A 20000-nucleotide genomic window follows, 5' to 3' on the forward strand; every position below is an offset into this window, starting at 1 on the left:
CCGTTCCAAAAGTCCTAATTGTCACATCTAGGGCGAGGACCATGTGCTGCAATAGCTTGGGATTCAAGGGCCAACAGCAATTTAACTCCTTGCGAAAACATCTGAGGGACTTCCATGGAGTGGGATGTTTTCAAGAAACAACTTGACCACTTACTATCCAAGATCCCAGATGAGCTAATTTCAAGGGAGGAAACTTAAAACAGAGCAGCAATATCGAACTCCCTCCTTCACCAGAAGCCAACCCCATAGAACTGACAAATAAAAAGGTGACTACAATGGCGGAGCCCCAGCATGGCCGTAACCTCAAGGCCAAAACATATAAACGAATAAAAGAAGATGAATAATCAATTAATTAATATACCAGCTTCAATTGTTAACTTTGTTTTAGACATACACACACATACATACACAAACTGTTTTTTCCGCCATTTCATCATGTTGAACCGTTAATCCCAGATCATTTTGCTCTACCCGTTTTTTCCCCCTTTTAATCATTTCTGTCAAAGAGCGTAGGCTTGAAACGTCAAAGACTTTTCCATTCTTCCCGAGCGTTAACCAAATACATACACCCGCTTGTTCCTTCACCTTTCTTCAACTTTTGTTTTCTGTAAATTTGAACTATATATGTGTGTGTGTGTGTGTGTGTGTGTGTGTGTGTGTGTGCTTGTGTGTGGAGGCACATGGCCTCGTGGGTTCGAATCTCAGAGCAGGCGATGTGTGTTTATGAGCAAAAGACCTAAGTCCCACGCGGCTCCGGCAGAAGGTAATGGTGAACTTCTGCTGACTCTTTAGCCACAACTTTCTCTCACTCTTTTCTCCTGCATCATGTTGCACACCTGCGATGGACCGGCGTCCCGTCCTGATGGGGAACATATACACCAAGGAAACCGGGAAACCGACCCTTATGAGCAAGGCATGGCTCCAGACGGAACAAATAATATATATATATATTATATATATATATATATATATATATATATATATATACATGCACACACACATACACATATATTATATCATCAATATTTTGCTTAGGCATTGCAAGACTAATAACCTGGCGTAGAATTCCAAATTAGTGAGTTTCAGATCAGATTGTTAGATGAGTGTACAGCGGTAATAAGAAAAATGAGATGACGAAGGAATAATCGATTATTTCATGAACTTCATTAGCTTACACCTGTTTCTGTTATAAGATGCGAGGAGTGATACTTGAGTGCCTTAGTAATCTTATACCTTCCAAGCTATATATATATATATTATATATATATATATATATATATATATATATATATACACGTATGTGATTGTTATGTGCATGAATGTATCATATATGCATGTATATATGCGCAGGAGTGGATGTGTGCTAAGTAGCTTGCTTACCAACCACATGGTTCCGGGTTCAGTCCCACTGCGTGGCACCTTGGGCAAGTGTCTTCTACTATAGCCTCGGGTCGACCAAAGCCTTGAGAGTGGATTTGGTAGACGGAAACTGAAAGAAGCCCGTCGTATATATGTATATGTTTGTGTGTCTGTGTTTGTCCCCCCCCCCAACCAACATCGCTTGACAACTGATGGAGGTGTGCTTACGTCCCCGTCACTTCGCGATTCGGCAAGAGAGGCCGATAGAATAAGTACTAGGCTTCCAAAGAATAAGTCCTGGGGTCGATTTGCTCGAATAAAGGCGCTGCTCCAACATGGCCGCAGTCAAATGACAAACAAATAAAAGAATATATATATGTATGTCATAATGTATGTAATAAATGTGTAAGAGTATGTGTCTGTATCCATACATGTATGTATATATATGTGTATGCATGATGTATGTAAATATTTATGTATGATGGTGCAGGCATGACTGCCAGTGGCAGTGTTAAGGTGTTTGTTTTGTAACCACTTGGTTTGGGGTTCAGTCCTATGGCAAGGCACCTTGGCAAGTGTCTTCTACTATAGTTCCGGACCTACCAATGCTTTGCAAGTGTCTTTAATGTCTTTGTTTTTGTCCCGCGCCACCACGGGGAGTAACATAGCGGTTCAGCAAGTTAGCGATAAAATAAGTATCAGGCGTAACAATTAGTACTGGGGTCCATTTGGTCATCAAAACCTTTCAACGCAGTGCTCTAGCATGACCGCAGTCCAATGAGTGAAGTAAGTAAAAGACAGAACTTATGGAAGAGTATAAATGTAATGTGGTTTGTTTTTGTTTTTTCATATGTCAGGCCAAAGCAGATGGCGCTTTCGACAACTAGACAAGCCGTCATCGGTAGGTTTATCGTCTCCTCGGTATTGCCCTACGTCTACGAAACACAAACATTTTACTGTCTACTGGGCCACTTCTTTTCAACTACAATCTCTTTGTCAAAATTTTGTCAGTTTTATAGTTTCATTCATTACAATGTATAACTAAAGGCGGTGCTCAAGCATGGCCGCAGTCAAATGAGTGAAACAAATAAAAGAATATATGTATGTCGTAATGTATGTAATAAATGTGTAAGAGCATGTGTCTCTGTGCATACATGTATGTATATATATATGTGTGTGCGGGAGAGAGAGGGTATAGAGAGATAGAGAGAGGAGGGAAAGAGATCACTTTATGTAACCCAGTACAATGTTAGATGATCAAATAGTCATGATTAAACTGATACTGTTACCATACAGCAAGGACGCCCATTACAAACCCAACAGAAGAAAAGCAATAATTATCAAACGACAGGTGAACCCATTGTAGGCACAATAAATATCTAGCATTTGGTCAGGGACTTAGAAATTCTGAGCTGCTCTCTGATGCATTGTAATACCTATTTCTTTACTACCCACAAGGGGTTAAACACAGAGAGGACAAACAAGGACAGACAAACGGATTAAACCGATTATATCGACCCCAGTGCGTAACTGGTACTTATTTAATCGACCCCGAAAGGATGAAAGGCAAAGTCGACCTCGGCGGAATTTGAACTCAGAACGTAGCGACAGACGAAATACTGCTAAGCATTTCGCCCGGCGTGCTAACGTTTCTACCAGCTCGCCGCTTAACTTTTAACAATGAATGATTCTTTGGAAAAGGATTTGGATGAGAGTGGTTCATAAGCTGCAAAAAGAAGCGGAAAATGCTTCAGTATCGATATTGTAGATGTGAGAGACAAACTAAAGCTAAGATGGTAGAACAAATCCCCAGCGAGTATTAAAGATGTTTGTAGGTTATTTAGAATGGGTACAACTGCACTCAGCCTGGTGTAATGACTGCATGGAATAATTTCGCAATGTCTGCATAGGAAAGGAAAAGTGGGTTACAGTGCAGGCCAAAATAACCCAGGCAATCCTTGCTGGCATTAATGCTGATTGGCAATGCTTGTAGGAGTGGTGCTGTAGGAAGATGCTGAACTCATCGTGACCTCCAGCTCGATAGCGGATGAAGGGAATGTTCGGCAGTACAAGTAGTATACAATACAGATATGCGCGCGCAATCACACTCACAAACGCATACACATATAGATGCAGGAGTGTCTGTATTGTAAGAAGATTGCTTCCCAACCGCATAGCGTTGGGCTCAGTCCTATTACATGGTGTCTTGCGCAAATGTCATCTACTATAGCTTTGGGCCGACCAAAAACTTGTGAGAGTGGATTTGGGAGTCGGAAAATGGAAGAAGCCAAACCTGTAATGTGTGTGTGTGTGTGTGTGTGTGTGTGTGTGGTGTGTGTGTGTGTGTGCGTGCGTGCGTGTGTGTGTGTATGCGTGCGCGTATGTTTGGAAGTCAGCACGTGGCCGAGTATTATCCCTCCCCATACAAACGTTCAGTCTAAGAAGTTCCTGTCCATGAATATTTTTTGAGTGTATAAAGCGTTGCACTGTACTGAGCCCAATGAGCTATAAAACCAGAGGCACCGCAGTTGAGACGACCAGAAACCGACAGCTCTGCAGATTTTTTATACGAGCCTCCCTTCTTCTAGAAGGAAATTCTAACGGGAACGGGGGGGCCCTTCATTCCCAGTGGTTCACATACTAGTTAACCTATAGCTAGGACCCTGCGTATGATATAAACTGCATCTGGTAGTGGGGCCCTGGTACGAGATACCTGGAGTTTTGAAAATTGTAGAACCACTTCTTAGCTACTATAATTCTCAGGTCTACCGTGATCAGGATATGTCAGGGACATACGGCCTGGCTCACCGTCAGTTACGACGACGAGTGTTCCACTTGATCCGATAAACGGAACAGCTTGCTCATGAAATTAACATGTAACCGGTTGAGCACTCCGCAGGCACTCGTACCCTTAGCGTAGTTCTCAAGGAGATTCAGTATGACACAAACTGTGACAAGTCTGGCCATTTGAATTACAGGTACAGCCCATTCTTGACAGCAGACCGGACTGGATGAACGTGAAATAAAATGCCTTGCTCAAGGACACAACGAACTCACAAGCTTACAATCCTGAGCTGAATAACCTAACCACTAAGTCATGAGCCGTCACAATAGAAAGCACTATCCTGGCGAAAACAGCTATAGGGAGTTCGTCTATATGCTGTGTTGACTGACTGGAAATTGGAAAGTGGATATGTATGGGGGATCATGGAAAGGTGGGCGGATGAAAGAAAGGTGTGGAGGGTGCTAGGAAACACTAAGTCACGTAGGTTATGGGCACCCTTAAATGAGGGGAGTGGATAATGGGGAAAGGAGGAATATGGTAGATTTAGACTGAAGGAGGTGGACTGCACGTAAGATCATAGGTTGGACAGTAGAGGGTGATAGGGAGAAATGGAAAGGCAAAGGTTTGCAGCTGGGAGCGGGAGAAGTAGGAGGTAAAGACAGAGGAGCACTCGACTTGGTACACTCGGGTGAGGGCGACTGTCACTAGGGTGGGGATATTTCTGTCGAATAAAAGACAGGTCCATGTATTGGGAGCAAACCCACCTGAGAAAGAGAAGCAATTATAGGTGAGCACTAGTAAAGTGGAAGATGGTGCGATAGTTGAAGAAGTGTAGAAGAGCCAGAAGATGAGAGAGCGGGATTTGTAGTTATATGTGTGTGCGTGTGTATGCATGTATGCATGTATGTATGTATGCATGTATGTATGTATGTATGTATGTATGTATGTATGTATGTATGTATGTATGTATGTATGTATGTATGTATGTATGTATGTATACATCCCTATCACTTTTTACAGATATCTCTACAGATTTTCTACAGAAATTAGAGTCAGCACTGACAATTACGACGTTTAGTATACGAATACGTCTATGTAAAAAATGGGATCGAAAATAGAAAAATAGGTAATACTTATCTATGTATCATGCTTAATGTATATACGCCAATGATAAGCAAGTTATCCTAGATAAAGTTGCCTAAGGACATGCTGTGTTGTATAACGGATGGAAAGTGAAAATCGACCCGGTAGGTGTTTGTGAAATTACCGGATGCATTCCGGTCTCATTGGCCATGTTAATGACGGGTACTTTCAGCCAACCACGTCCAGGGCTTCCAATATAAGAAACAGCGAATAATACATTCATTGGTATTGCGAATAGCCGTCGAACTGAGTAATAATCCTGTGTACACAATTGAAAGAGTATTAAAATTTAATAGCCATCTATGTATCATATCTAACATATATACACTGTTCGCAGGCATGTTTAGGCGATTTTTTGTATGAGACAAAATTTGTTATGGACAGCCTGGCGACATTTTGCAGCAGCACCATTCGATGAATTATTCACAGTTTATATGTCAGAAGCAACAAATCTTGTGTAGGAATCTGACTGTGATTATGCATCATTCACACGGTCCAACAAGATCGAAATGCATCTGGCTCCCTCGCTAGCCACTGCCGAAGTGATTTTTCATCTCCTTTCGATGTATGTATGTATGTATGTATGTATGTATGTATGTATGTATGTATGTATGTATGTAATGTATGTATGTATGTAATGTATGTATGTAAGTATGTATGTATGTATTTCGCACTTTTTGGCTTATCAACATCACGCTGTGGTTTTGTATATTTGTATATGGTCATAGACTGGCGATTCAGTTCGTCCCGGATTCGATTCAGGTACGTGAAGCTAAAAAACAAAAAAAAAATGGTGAAATATTGGTAACCATCGCTGCAGAATGGGATTGGAGAGGAATTGTCTCGCCTGTCTATGACTTCAGATCTATCAGGGACTCGTCCCCAAAGTGCTATACCGAACGAGAAAAACACACACACTGATTATGAGCGGTTGATAATATGTGTGTGTGTGTGTATATATATATATGTATATGGTATTTTATATAAGCTTAAAGCGGAGCACCGTGCAAATGACTAAGGAAAATAGTCTAATAATGGGGCATATAAGCCCTCGAAAGAAAAAAAGTAGGATATCCCGTACGCGTTGGACTCGAACCAAAATCCCTTTGTTAACACGACTAAGTGCGTTACCGATTATACCAGCGAACCAGCCTGCTCCTTACTATCAAATAGAAGAACTATATTAGTTCGTAGTTGTCTTTGTAAACACACTTTATGTGCTTTTGGTGCGAATGGTTTTTTAAAAGGTATTTTTATATAAGCTTCAAGCTTATAGCAATCATCGTGCTCGACATCGCGTAACAAAACCATTCGCAACGAAAGCACATAAAATTTGTTTAAAAAAAGACAAGAGAACTATTAGAATGACCATTAAATAAGGGGAAAAAACCGCAGGGGAGAAAGTAAAAAAGTAAAGAAGTAAAAATGCTCATAGAAATTGCGCATGCGTGCATGTACAACCAAATATGCACACATACACACCAGCGTGCATGTGCATATGCCCACTCACACTCGCGTGAAATACATGCGTGTACATGCACCTATATATGCAACCTGTACATGCACCTGTATATGCAACCATGCATGTACACGTATACATATCCTCCCACATGTGCGAACACACACACATGTGCACATATCCATACGCACACAGTTATATTCAAATACACGTCTAAAATACGCACATGCTATATATGCGTATGCTCACACGCACTCGCGTGAATCGACTGCATATACACCCACATATATATGCAACCATACACATGTACATATACATGTACATATTTACATACCCGCGCACACACACACATTTGTATATACCCGTGCGCGCACAAAAATGTTCATATACATGCCTATATACGCACATGCACAAGAAAAATGCAGGGTGAAAGGTTTATACAGAAAAACGTGTAAAAATATAGAAAGCAATAAAAATAGAAATACATATATATAAATATGTAAAAAAATATATATATATAAAATGCTTGTACATGGACACAATATAAAAAGCATGTTCTATATAGCTGGCCTTAAAATTCCCCTCTGTGAGACCCACATAGTTCTTTGACGAAACTAAGTGGGTGTGCATGTATGTGTTTCACGGTTATTCTAATAGCTCTCTTGTCTTAATAACGGTCAATTACATAGCAATTTCCCTTTGTTTAACGGCCATTTTTATATAATTTTTTTATAGCCGCGATACCTGACGAGATGCCGGGGCAGTTTTCCGCCCCGACATCGGAAACTCGGAGTCGACAGGTTTAAAGCCATTAAGAATAATAATAAAGCGAGATTTACGCAATTCGATATTGTCGACTTTTATGCCTCTATCTCTAAGGAACTGCTAGATAATGCCCTCACCTTCGCCAGCGAATTTATAGAAATTAGTACACAAGATAAGGACATAATCTTCCGTGCTAGAAAGAGTTTACTCTTCAGTGAGAATGCAGAGTGGGTCAAGACTACCGATACAGACGGTGCTTTCGATGTGAGCATAGGGTCATATGACAGAGCAGGCATATGAGATTTCATTGGACTATTCCTACTCGATACGTTGGGTAAGACTTTTCATGGTGTATATTTCGCCATTTACAAAGATGTTGCCCTAGATTTAACCGCAAATACCAATGGACCAACACAAGATCGGTTTAGGAACGACATTATTCAAAAGATGAAAACTTTCGGTCTTAGCATAACTACAGTTGTCAATTTCCTAGATGTATCCTCAGATCTAAATAAGTATATTGATAAACATTATAAGAAACCCAACGATATGGGTTCCTGCCATCTCCCCATAGTGTTAAAAAATTTAGTTACAAGCATTGGCAAAAGAATTTCTAGCCTCCCCTCCGATGGGAACATTTTTAATAGCGTTGCTCCAGATAGTGGTTTTAGCGAGGAAATAACCTATACACCTGTCTGTTACCAGTCAAATAATAAAGGAAAAGAAACATAGGAATGGGAAAACCATCTGGTTCACACCCCCTACTCCCCCGAAGTCACCTTTAATATAGGTAAGTATTTCTTAGCACTGATAGATAGACATTTTCCAGTCAACCTTAGTTACAGAAAGCTCTTCAATAGACATAACTTAAAAATCAGTTTCAGCTCAACTACTAATTTTCAAAATATAATCGCACACAACACATAAAAACCACAAAATGAAACCAGCTGTTCATGTTGGGATAAAAATTTGCGCCCGCTAAATGGAGCCTGCATATCCGATACCAACATTTATGAAGCCACCGTAGACTCTACAACCACTAAGGACACAGTTTCGACAAAGAAATATGTGGGTGTTACAGAGGGGAATTTCAAGGCCAGGTTCAACAATCACACCTTGAGCTTCAGGCACTGGCATAAAAGTCACATATGGTCCACAAAAGATAAAGGTGTCAGTTACAACATTCATTGGAAGATCTTAGCCAAGTGTAAGCCCTGCACCAATGGCAGTAGAAAGTGCGGTTTTTTAGGATATGGAAAGATGGTTCATCTGGAAAAGCAGCTTCGATCCCGCTACACGTCCAAATTCAAGAGCTGAACTATATGGATCATGTCCACATATGGCTAAATATTTGTTACGTTTTTGCCCCTCCCCACAAGATCACAGATAGAACCTGCTTTTTATATTATGTCCACATGCAAGCATTATGTTTCTCTATACTTTTTATATATACTTCTTATACATTTTTATATATTTTTTACATATTTATAGAGATTTAATTTTATTGCTTTATATATTTTTACTCATTTTTCCTGCATTTTACCTTCCACCCTGCATTTTTCTTGTGCATGGGCGTATATAGACATGTATATGAATTTTTTGTGCGCGTGTGTGCGGGTATGTATATATGTATATGTATATGTACATGTGTATGGCTGCATATATACGTGGGTGTAAATGCGAGCGTTCTACGCGAGAGTGAGTATATGCATATACACCATGTACGTATTTTAGACGTGCATTTGAATATAACTGTGCGCGTATGTGCACGTGTGTGTGTGCAGATATACATATGTGTACATCGTGCGTGTGTGTGCGCGTGTGTGCGGGTCTGTATATATGTACATGCATATGTAAATGTGTATGGTTGCATGTATGTGTGGTTGTACATGCATGTGTTCCACACGAGTGTGAGCAAGCATATAGCATGTGCGTATTTTTAACTGTGCGCGTATGGGTATGTACACGTGTGTGTGTATGGATTTATATACGTGTACACGCATGGTTGCATATATATATGTACATCTATTTGGCGTATGTGTAGGTGCGCAGTGAGCATATGCATACAGGTATATGTACGTGGGTGTGCGTGCGCGCATACGCGATTGCCTTGAGCATTTTCACTCCATTGCTTTTTACTTCGGCTTTTCCCCTTATTTAGCGGTCATTCTAATTGCTCTTTTCTCTTAATAACAGTCAATTACATAGTAATTTCCCTTTGTTTAACGGTAATTTTCATAGCATATTTTTCAATGGCCTCGATAACTGAAGAGATGCCGAAGCAGGTTTCCACCCCAACATACGAAACTCGGAGTCTTATTATGACAGCCGAATAATTGTCACATTATATGTATATATATATATATATATATAAATCCGTGCAGCACGGATTTTTGTCAGTGAACAGGTCGCGGTCTTTTAGCGACTAAATATTTTGACAAATTAAACTTAAATGCTCAAGTGAATTGAACGGCTTTTGTGTGTTTCTTAAATGGCTTACAAACACCTTCCACGCTGCAATTGTTATATATATATATATATATATCACCTTGACCGTGACCGTGACCGACCAGGCTATCAGATGTTGCTACACATCGCTGGTCACAATGCACTTCGCATTGTTTTAGCCTTCAAATGACGCCACCCTGCTGGCTAAGCGAGCAGGCCAACAGAAGAAAGAGTGAGAGAAAGTTGTGGCGAAAGAGTACAGCAGGGTTCGCCACCCCCCCCTGCCGGAGCCTCGTGGAGATTTAGGTGTTTCCCTCAATAAACACTCACAACGCCCGATCTGGGAATCGAAACCGCGATCCTCCGACCGCGAGTCCATGCCCATATATATATATATATAATATATATATATATATATATATATATATATATATGTATATATAAACATTGTTGTTTCTAAATCTCTCAACGCGAGATATTTAGTAGCAGCACTATACAGTAACGATTATCTGCCAACCTCACGTGGAAGTCCCGTTTAGTGGCTAATGCTACTGTTGTTTAGCCCCACGAGACAGCATCCCCAGCTGGATGTACGACACAGGTTCTTTGTCCTTATATTTTCGAACAAGGGAAGTTGGCACCCCCACCCAGAACAAAGCAGTATCTGTGGGCCGTACGGTTTCAGGGTTATTTCCCTTCGCCGGCACAGAATAACTCTTTGGGTCAGATGGCGCTGCTAAACACCCGTTCGAAAATACATATAATTTTCTAAGTGACTCACAGTCACTGGTCTAATATCTGAATATGTCTCGTTGAGAGATTTAGGAACAACAATGTTTCGATTTATTAGATCAGTGGCTGTGAGTTACTTAAAAAATTATATATATTTTCGAACGGGCGTTTTGCAGCGCCGTCTCAGCCACGAAGTATAGTCTGTGCCGACGAAGGGAAATAATCCTGAAACCGTATGGTCCACAGATACGGCTTTGTTCTGGCTGGGGGTGCTAACCTCCCCTGTTCCCCAAAATATAAGGATACAGATTGTGAGTCGTGTAGCCAGCTGGATAAGATGTCTCCTGGGGCAAGACAACAGTAGAATTTGCCCCTAAACAGGACTGCGACATTAGGTTGGTAAATAATCGTTACTTCATATACATATACATATATATATAATATATATATATATATATATATATATATATATATATATATAATATACATATATGCACATATATATATACACATAAATATATATATATATATGTATATATACATATATATATACATATACATACATATATATTAGTATATATATACATATACATACATATATATTAGTATATATATACATGTATATATATATATTATATATAATATATTATATATACTATATATATACATATATATACATATATATATACATAGTATATATTATACATAGAGAAATTATTATGTATATACTTAGAGACATACGCACAAATATACTTATATATATATATATATATTACATGCATATATGTAAACAGAAATATATATATATACATATATGTGCACATAAATATATATATATATATTATATATATATATATACATATATATATGTACACATAAATAAATATATACATATATATTACACATTAATATATATACATATATATATATATGTATATATATATACATACACATATATACTTATATATATATATATATATAAGTATATATATATAAGTATATATATATATAATATGTATATACATTGATACACGCACATATATACATATATATATATATATATTATATATATATATAATATATATACATACATACATATAGATATATTCAAAACAGACATAGAGGTAGATACACAAACATATGCATATCAGGAGATTTACGGATATGATCCAAAGAATTTCTGATGTGTTTGAATCTATTTCAGTGCGTATATATATATATGTGTTCGGTTTGTCCTTACACAGAGGCCATCCGGATTCCCGTTTGCGCCGTGAACAGGAATTAATCTTCTCTCTTCGCTCTTATACGCCATTTGGTCTCAACTCTCCCCCCCCTCCTCATCTAACCCCCTCCCCCCTCACCTATCCTTTCTCCCCCCGACCCCTACTTCTTCAGTCCTTCATCCTTTCACCCCTACTCCCCTTCCCTTCTTCCCTCTTTCTCCCTCCCTCTTCCCCTTCCCTCTGCTCCCTCTCTCCCCTTCCTTCTCCCCCATCCTCTCCTCTTCCCCCTTCTCCTCCCCCTCTTCTTCCCCTCCCCTTCTCTCCCCCTCTTCTCCCCCTCCCCCTCTTCTCCTCACTACACCACATGACTTTACACATCACATCACATATGATGTGCCATACTAATACACACACCAACTAATACATACTAATACGTACTAATACATACTAGTACATACTAATACTTACACCAACCCTATACATACACACGTCCAGACCCCGCATACGCACTTATACTCTCTCACACACACACACACCTATACATACCAATACGTACTAATACATACTAATACATACTAATACATACACCAACCTATACATACACACGTCCAGACCCCGCATACGCACTTATACTCTCTCACACACACACACACCCTTATACATACTAATACATACACCAACCTATACATACACACATCCAGACCCCTCCCACGCACTTTTAGCTGGTCCCTCAACCCTTTTATCAACCCTATTATCTCCCCTTATTTCGCTCTCGCGTCTCATGTTTGATCTTTGACCTCTGGCCGAAATCAGATCGCCATGTTGATTCGTTAGCTACTGCACGCATTTTTTTTCTCTCCTTCTTTCTGTGTTTTTCTCTCTCTGTGTATCTTTCTGTTGAAGAGCGTAGGCTCGAAACGTTAAAGACTTGTTTTATTTATATTTCCTGAGCGCCATACTAATACAATTGTTCGTTTGTTTTCCACCTGCCTTCGTCTTTTGTTTATTTTCATAAAGCTTCCCGTTATATATATATATATATATATATATATATATATACAATGTATGTGTGTGTGCGTGTGTGCGTGCGTGTGCGTAAGTGCGCGCGGCCGCGTTTGTGTGTTTGCGTGTGTGCGTGTGCGTGAGTATATCTGTGCACATGTGTGCGTAAATCTGTGTAGAATGTATATTATTAGGGTCACAAAGCATTGCTACTATGAGTTTGTAGGTCACATTAATAAGGTTAGTATCACGAACACGTGCGAAATCATCATGACAGATTGAGGCGGACAGATTATTACAAACGCTGGAAAACAAAAAGGTCAAGTGTTAATTGATATTTGCACATTATGGAATTGTTTTATACACACATACACATTCAAATGTTTACACACAGCTGTGCTTTCATGTATGTATGTATGTATGTATGTATGTATGTATGTATGTATGTATGTATGTATGTATGTAGTATGTATGTATGTATGTATGTATGTATGTATGTATGTATGTATATGTGTATGTATGTATGTATGTATGTATGTATGTATGTATCTTTATAATTCAAAACTTCTATCGAAGCGTGTGTTTGAGTCTTGCTCATGCAGAATCCTAAGTTGGCGCCTCAAAGAAATACTGCTTCAGTTGAGAAAATTATCTTAATATTGGCACAACTAAAAGAATTCGTCAAAACACTTTTTTCAAAAAAAACTTAATTCGTGCCATGAAGGAATAAAATCACGCTTGAGTAGAAAATATGAGATTTCATCATTCTGCTTACCTTGAGCATGAAGTACCTGATGAAATGAAGGTTCTACTGGAAATTTCACAAAAACTGCCATGACATTTTATTAATGACTTCTCCAAGTTTATTGAGTGTCTAAATACACTGCTTGTTGTTCTCGGTGCGGTCACGTTCATGAAAATAAAAGATAATGAGCCTTTTGTCATCATAATTTACAGTGTCGATCATTGGTTCTTGGACTTCTAATGCCAGCGCTTGTTAGATCGGAAAAAAATACGTCTTCATTAGCTTGAAACGTTTCCAGCGTATCAGAGCAGACTTTCACTTTTCCGTCCTTGAAATCAAGAGTCAGCTGTCGAGATATCAAGTTTGCCCCCACTTTTCCATGCCCAAATCCATCCAGCGTTTTTTCTTATGCATGGTCCGAGCTTGCTGCACAATCGTTCGTATGAATCAATTCGATCACTCGCTGACGATTCATGTCAGTGATTATAATATAATGGTCTCCTACCCGTGGATTACCTTTAAAATAGATTTTCCGATTTTGGAACTTCATCTAACTGTTATCATTACTCTTGTAAATGGTATTCTCTCACTAAACAACCAATACCCCTCTGAGGATGTCGGCTGCTTGCACACTTCTTCCGTCAAGAACTCGAATACGGCACTTGTTTCTTCTTGAAACCTCTTTAGTAGCCCAGAAAGAAGAGTTACATTAGAGGAAGAGTTACTCCACCAACATATGCAATTTGAGCGCCATGTATCAATCAGTTAATTAAAGTTATTCCCTTTTTACATTTGTTTCGATATAACCCTTGTATCGTGGTCTTAGGAAGACACAGTGATCCCGGTACACAGTTTAACTATTTAACTATTAACAATTATACTGACATCAGATAATTAAACTATTTATGCTGAATAACATGATTGTATCATATAGACTTTCGTATGAACAATAGATAAGTGAAATATAGTTAGAGAAATTAAGAAGCACCAACAAAACTACACTGAAGGGAGAAACCAGAAAGAGACCGATAGAATATGTACCAGGCTTTTAAAAAAGAAGTACTGGGGTCGATTCATTCGACTAAAAGATTTTAAGGTAGTGCTCCAGAATTGCCGCATCTAATGACAAAAACAAGTAAAAGATAAAAGACACTCGTATGTTACGTGAGAAACAAATACATAGATGCAAATAATTCGGTGGCCTACGAGGCAAAAGCAAAACTAAAATGAAATGTTTCTTGTAACATTTGGTGGGGATTATCGGAAACTTGGTGGCCAGTAAAAGTAGGAGTATCACTGATACTTGTTTCTTTACGAAGGAGCAGCTTCCTTTCATAGTGAGATGTTTATGTGATATAAGTGAAAGTCAATCTATATACACATATGCACGTGTATATACTCACATACATACATACATACATACATAAATACATACATACACTTGCGTCGGAAATTAATTAGCACTTCTCAAATTTCTACATTTTCTTAATTTAATTAACTTATTATCAGAAACGAACTCGTTTTTAATCAAAAATTTATTAAAACATATCCCAGCACACCACATAATTGTTATTAATCGTGAAATTTAGTCAATATCTTGTTGCTCCTCCTTTGGCAGCAATGACAGCTGCTACGTGGGTCAGCATGCTGTCTATGAGTGCCTGCAAGTACTGTGCAGGGATGGCCCCCCATGCAGCAAGAAGTGCCCCAAACAGCTCGTGTCGGTTCCTGTATTGTTGCACATTCAAATCCCTACCCAATCGACTCCAGAGGCTCTCAATAAGGTTCAGGTCAGGTGACTGGCCAGGCCAGTCCATGACCGTCACCCCATGGTCCTTGAAGAAACCGGTTGTGAGCTTGGTTGTGTGGGAAAGCGCGTTGTCCTGCTGGAGCAGTACTCCTCGCCACCAAAGAGGTATCCCGTACTATCTCAACGTACTTTGCTGCGTTGATGTTGGGCATAGAGCCGCCCAACACCACTGTAGCTGAACGCCCCTCACACAATCAGACCACCCCCACCTTACTTCATGGTGGAAGCAATGCAGTCTTTGTTGAAGCGCTCACCCCTGCGGCGTCGCACATGGACAGGCTTGTCACTGACGAGACTGAATCGCGACTCGTCAGTGAACATCACTGTCCGCCACTGCTGCACGGCCCATGTCTTGTGGGCACGGGCCCAGAGCAGCCGCCTCTTCCGGCTTTGGGCTGTAAGGAGCGGCTTACGGGTGGCCCTACAGGATTTTAGACCAGCTTCCAGTAATCTGGTCTTGACGGTGGTTGTAGACAACTGCTTCCCTGTCACCTTTTGCATCTCCTCCGCCAGTTGCCGGTTCGTTGCCCTTCGGTTGTACAGTGACTTTCGGATCAGCATCCGGTCCTCCCGCTGGGTCGTCAGCCTCTTCCGTCCCCTACTCTTTTTGTCAGCTGCTGATCCGGTTTCCTCGTATTTCTTAAATAAGCACTGAATTGTGCGCCTGGCTACACCAAGTTTTCTGGCTATTGCAGCCTCCGACAGCTTCCCACGCCACGAGAGAGCCTCGTACCGTCTCTCCAAGGTCATGCGAGGTCTTGGGCTCATCTAGGAATGAACGATAAAAACCAGTTATTTTCATTAAATCTATTCATTTGAATAACGTTATGCTATAACAAAACTGCTATGAGTTATTATACATTAAACAAAAAAGAAAGAAAGCAGAATTTCTCATCTTATTTGATGTATAACAGAAAGTTTTGTGAACCGGAAGTGACGTCACGAAGCAGAGTGTAGGAGAATTTGTGAGGAAAAAAAATCTTGCAAATACACAAATCAATTAACCTACGAGCTGTTCAAAACGTCTTACGCGATGAGAAAACTTAGTACGGTGTGATTTCGGTCCTTGCGAGGCGCTACCTATATCTATTAAACAAAGGAAGATTTGTCTGCATCCGCACTCCAAGTTGTTGTTGCACTGCTATGTCAACATCATTAGGATGTAGACTCTCAAACCGCTCTGCAAACAAAGTTACGTCATCGTTCTGCGCAACAGTGAACTCGCAACAAAGCAATAGTTCGAGATATGGCCACTAGGTGACAGCAAATACCTTGAGTGAAGAGCAAATCAAGGGTGCTAATTAATTTCTGACGGTAGTGTACATACATAAATACATACATACATACATACATACATAAATACATACATACATACATACATACATAAATACATACATACATACATACATACAGACAGACAGACATGCATACATACAAGGTAGCATCAAAAAGTTCCCGCACTAGCGCGCCAACAGATGGCAGTGGACAGTTGTGAGCGAAGTGAAAGCTAGCAGTGACCTTGGTGAAGTAGTGTGTCGATTGACATTGCTGTGATTACGTCGCGAGTTGTGAAATTCGTGATTTTGAGATCACGTGTATGCTGGCACCGGCGCTTCAAAAACGGTAAAACGTTTCTGGAAGACGATGAGCTATCTGGAAAACCAGCTACGAGCGCCACCTCTGGAAATGTGGAAAAAATTCATCAGCTTGCGCATGAGGATCGTCGGAAGACAATCAACAACGTTTTGAATCGTTTGGGGGAAGACATATGTAGATATGCATATACATTCCTACATTCATACATACATACATACATACGCAGGAGTGGCTGTGTGGTAAGTTGCTTGCTAACCAACCACATGGTTCCGGGTTCAATCCCACTGCGTGGGATCTTGGGCAAGTGTCTTCTGCTATAGCCCCGGGCCGACCAATGCCTTGTGAGTGGATTTGGTAGACGGAAACTGAAAGAAGCCTGTCGTATATATATATATATATATATATATATATATATATATGTATGTGTGTGTATATGTTTGTTTGTCCCCCTAGCATCGCTTGACAACCGATGCTGGTGTGTTTACGTCCCCGTAACTTAGCGGTTCGGCAAAAGAGACCGATAGAATAAGTACTGGGCTTACAAAGAATAAGTCCCGGGGTCGATTTGCTCGACTAAAGGCGGTGCTTCAGCATCGCCGCAGTCAAATGACTGAAACAAATAAAAGAGTAAAAGAGTATACATACATACATACATACATACATACATACATACATACATACACACTCCTCGATATACGACCTATTTGACCAACGAATACTTACATTTAAGTCCACTTTTATTCCCGCGTGCGCACACACGTAATTTCTTCTGGCATTCAACAGTTATTCACTGGCATGTTACATCTTACAACCACTCACAGTTAGGACCAGTATTGTTCACCCGATCGCACGCGCAATTCCTCTAGACGTCCCTTATGATTCGCACACCTCAGATTTAAGTATTCTTCCATCCACTTTTATTAGTTACTCCAACCTCATGTTTTTGGTTCCAAAGTCATTTCTACTTAAACACTCGTTTCACAACAACCTTAGGATCCTTCTAAAGACTTATTACACCAAAGAATACCCGTAAAAGTACAATTTTTCTAATTCATTACCACAGGTGAGAAAGTCACTAGTACTACACGGGAGAAAGTCACTAGTACCACAGGTGAAAAAGTCGCTAGATTTAGTGGTTGAAATTATCATACTTAACCACGCACATGTTTTACAGGTGTCTTATTAAGGTCAAGGAAAGGGTTTTTATAGCAGTACAAGATTCAGGTGGATTGCAATGTTAACAAAGAAACGACAAGAATATATCTAAGAAGACATTGTTGATGCTCTGTATTGAAGATTGCTTACGGAAATGTCTACATGTAAGCCTACAATCAGTTCGACGAGCGACTCGAAGCTTTTACGAAACTTTGAGGGTACGATTGAGAAATGAATACTAAGAAAACTTTCAAAGCAACAATGGACAGTTTAATAGTTTCAATAAATAAGCAAATAAATAAATAATCTTCAGAACGTCCTAATAACAAGAGAAGCAGTTAAGTGCTGATGTATTGAGAAGTTTATAAGGATTTAGATTAATCTATCAGAGAATGATATTTATGAGAAAAATGTAAACGAGATTTACTTATTTTGGAAGAGGATACATGAACGAAGTTACATATACGAAGAAGCAAACATTGTGCCTGGATTTAAGGTTTTTGAGGACCAGGTTACACTTACTTAGAGAGAATTGATTGGTAGGTGGATCACTGTCATTTGACGATGACGGTTCAATTGTTCGTGAAACGGAATTATCCGTCTTTAGTTTTTTCTGCAAATTTCGACTATATGTATGTATGTATGTATGTATGTATGTATGTATGTATGTATGTATGTATGTATGTATGTATGTATGTACATATATATATGGCCCAGTGGTTAGGGTAACGGACTCGCGGTCGTAGGATCGCGATTTCGATTCCCAGACCGGGCGTTGTGAGTATTTATTGAGCGAAAACACCTAAAGCTCCACGAGGCTCCGGCAATGGGTGGTGGCGATCCCTGCTATACTCTTTCGCCACAAATTTCTCTCACTCTTTCTTCTGTTGGCCTGCTCGCTTAGCCAGCGGGGTGGCGTCATTTGAAGGCTAAAACAATGCGAAGCGCATTGTGACCAGCGATGTGAAGCAACATCTGATAGCCTTGTCGGTCACGGTGATCACGGTGATATATACATATACATATATATTTCAATATAGATTTCCAATAAAAGGATAAACCATTTTTTTAGTACAATTAACATCAGTAGTAGAAATCAAAATAATTACGTTATTTCCCTTGGTTTTGTTTGTGGCATAATGAAGTTAGGGAAAAAACGTATATCTAAAGCCTACAATAATTTAGAGAGTAGCAGAGGAAACTAGTGGGGTCAAGAAAAAGGAATGGTGATAATTTATCATTATCTTTATTTTATTCAAAAAATTTTATGCAGCATATAGTCTACAACCCTTTCGAGTTAAATCCATTTGGGGTTGACAGTTCAGTTATACACACACACGGACGCATACACACACACACACACACACACACACACACACACACACACACAATATATAAAGTATGTTTTAAAATGTATGGGTTATTTTCGGAGTGGTCACAGAGAGCCAATGCGAAAAGAATGGAGGGTACAGGAAGTTGAAACGCAAATCATAGGCAGTCAAATAGATTCCCGAACGCATAAATGAAAATATCCAAGCAATGTAGTTGAATCGTATATATTTACACATATCAGCACAAATCATGCATGTACAGGCGTAAATATTCTTCAAGGGTACAAAGAATAAAACAAAAGATACAGAAAAACTTGGAAGAAATATAAAGATACATAAAAATACATATAAAACTACATATAAATAAACTTTACATGTAAGGAGTTATGCGTGATAAATACAGGTGTGCAAACATTTGTAGTGATATATATATATATATACATATCA

The 20000-nt window shown here is 39.4% G+C and overlaps 1 protein-coding gene across 1 annotated transcript in view; it reads right to left on the reverse strand.

The window, feature by feature from the left end:
• Positions 1-20000, reverse strand: part of LOC115214538 — an 88054-nt gene that overhangs the window by 24572 nt on the left and 43482 nt on the right. The gene's annotated exons all lie outside the window — the stretch shown is intronic.

The sequence above is a fragment of the Octopus sinensis genome, linkage group LG7, assembly GCF_006345805.1.
Source record: "Octopus sinensis linkage group LG7, ASM634580v1, whole genome shotgun sequence".
In the NCBI taxonomy this organism is placed as follows: Eukaryota; Metazoa; Mollusca; class Cephalopoda; order Octopoda; family Octopodidae; genus Octopus; species Octopus sinensis.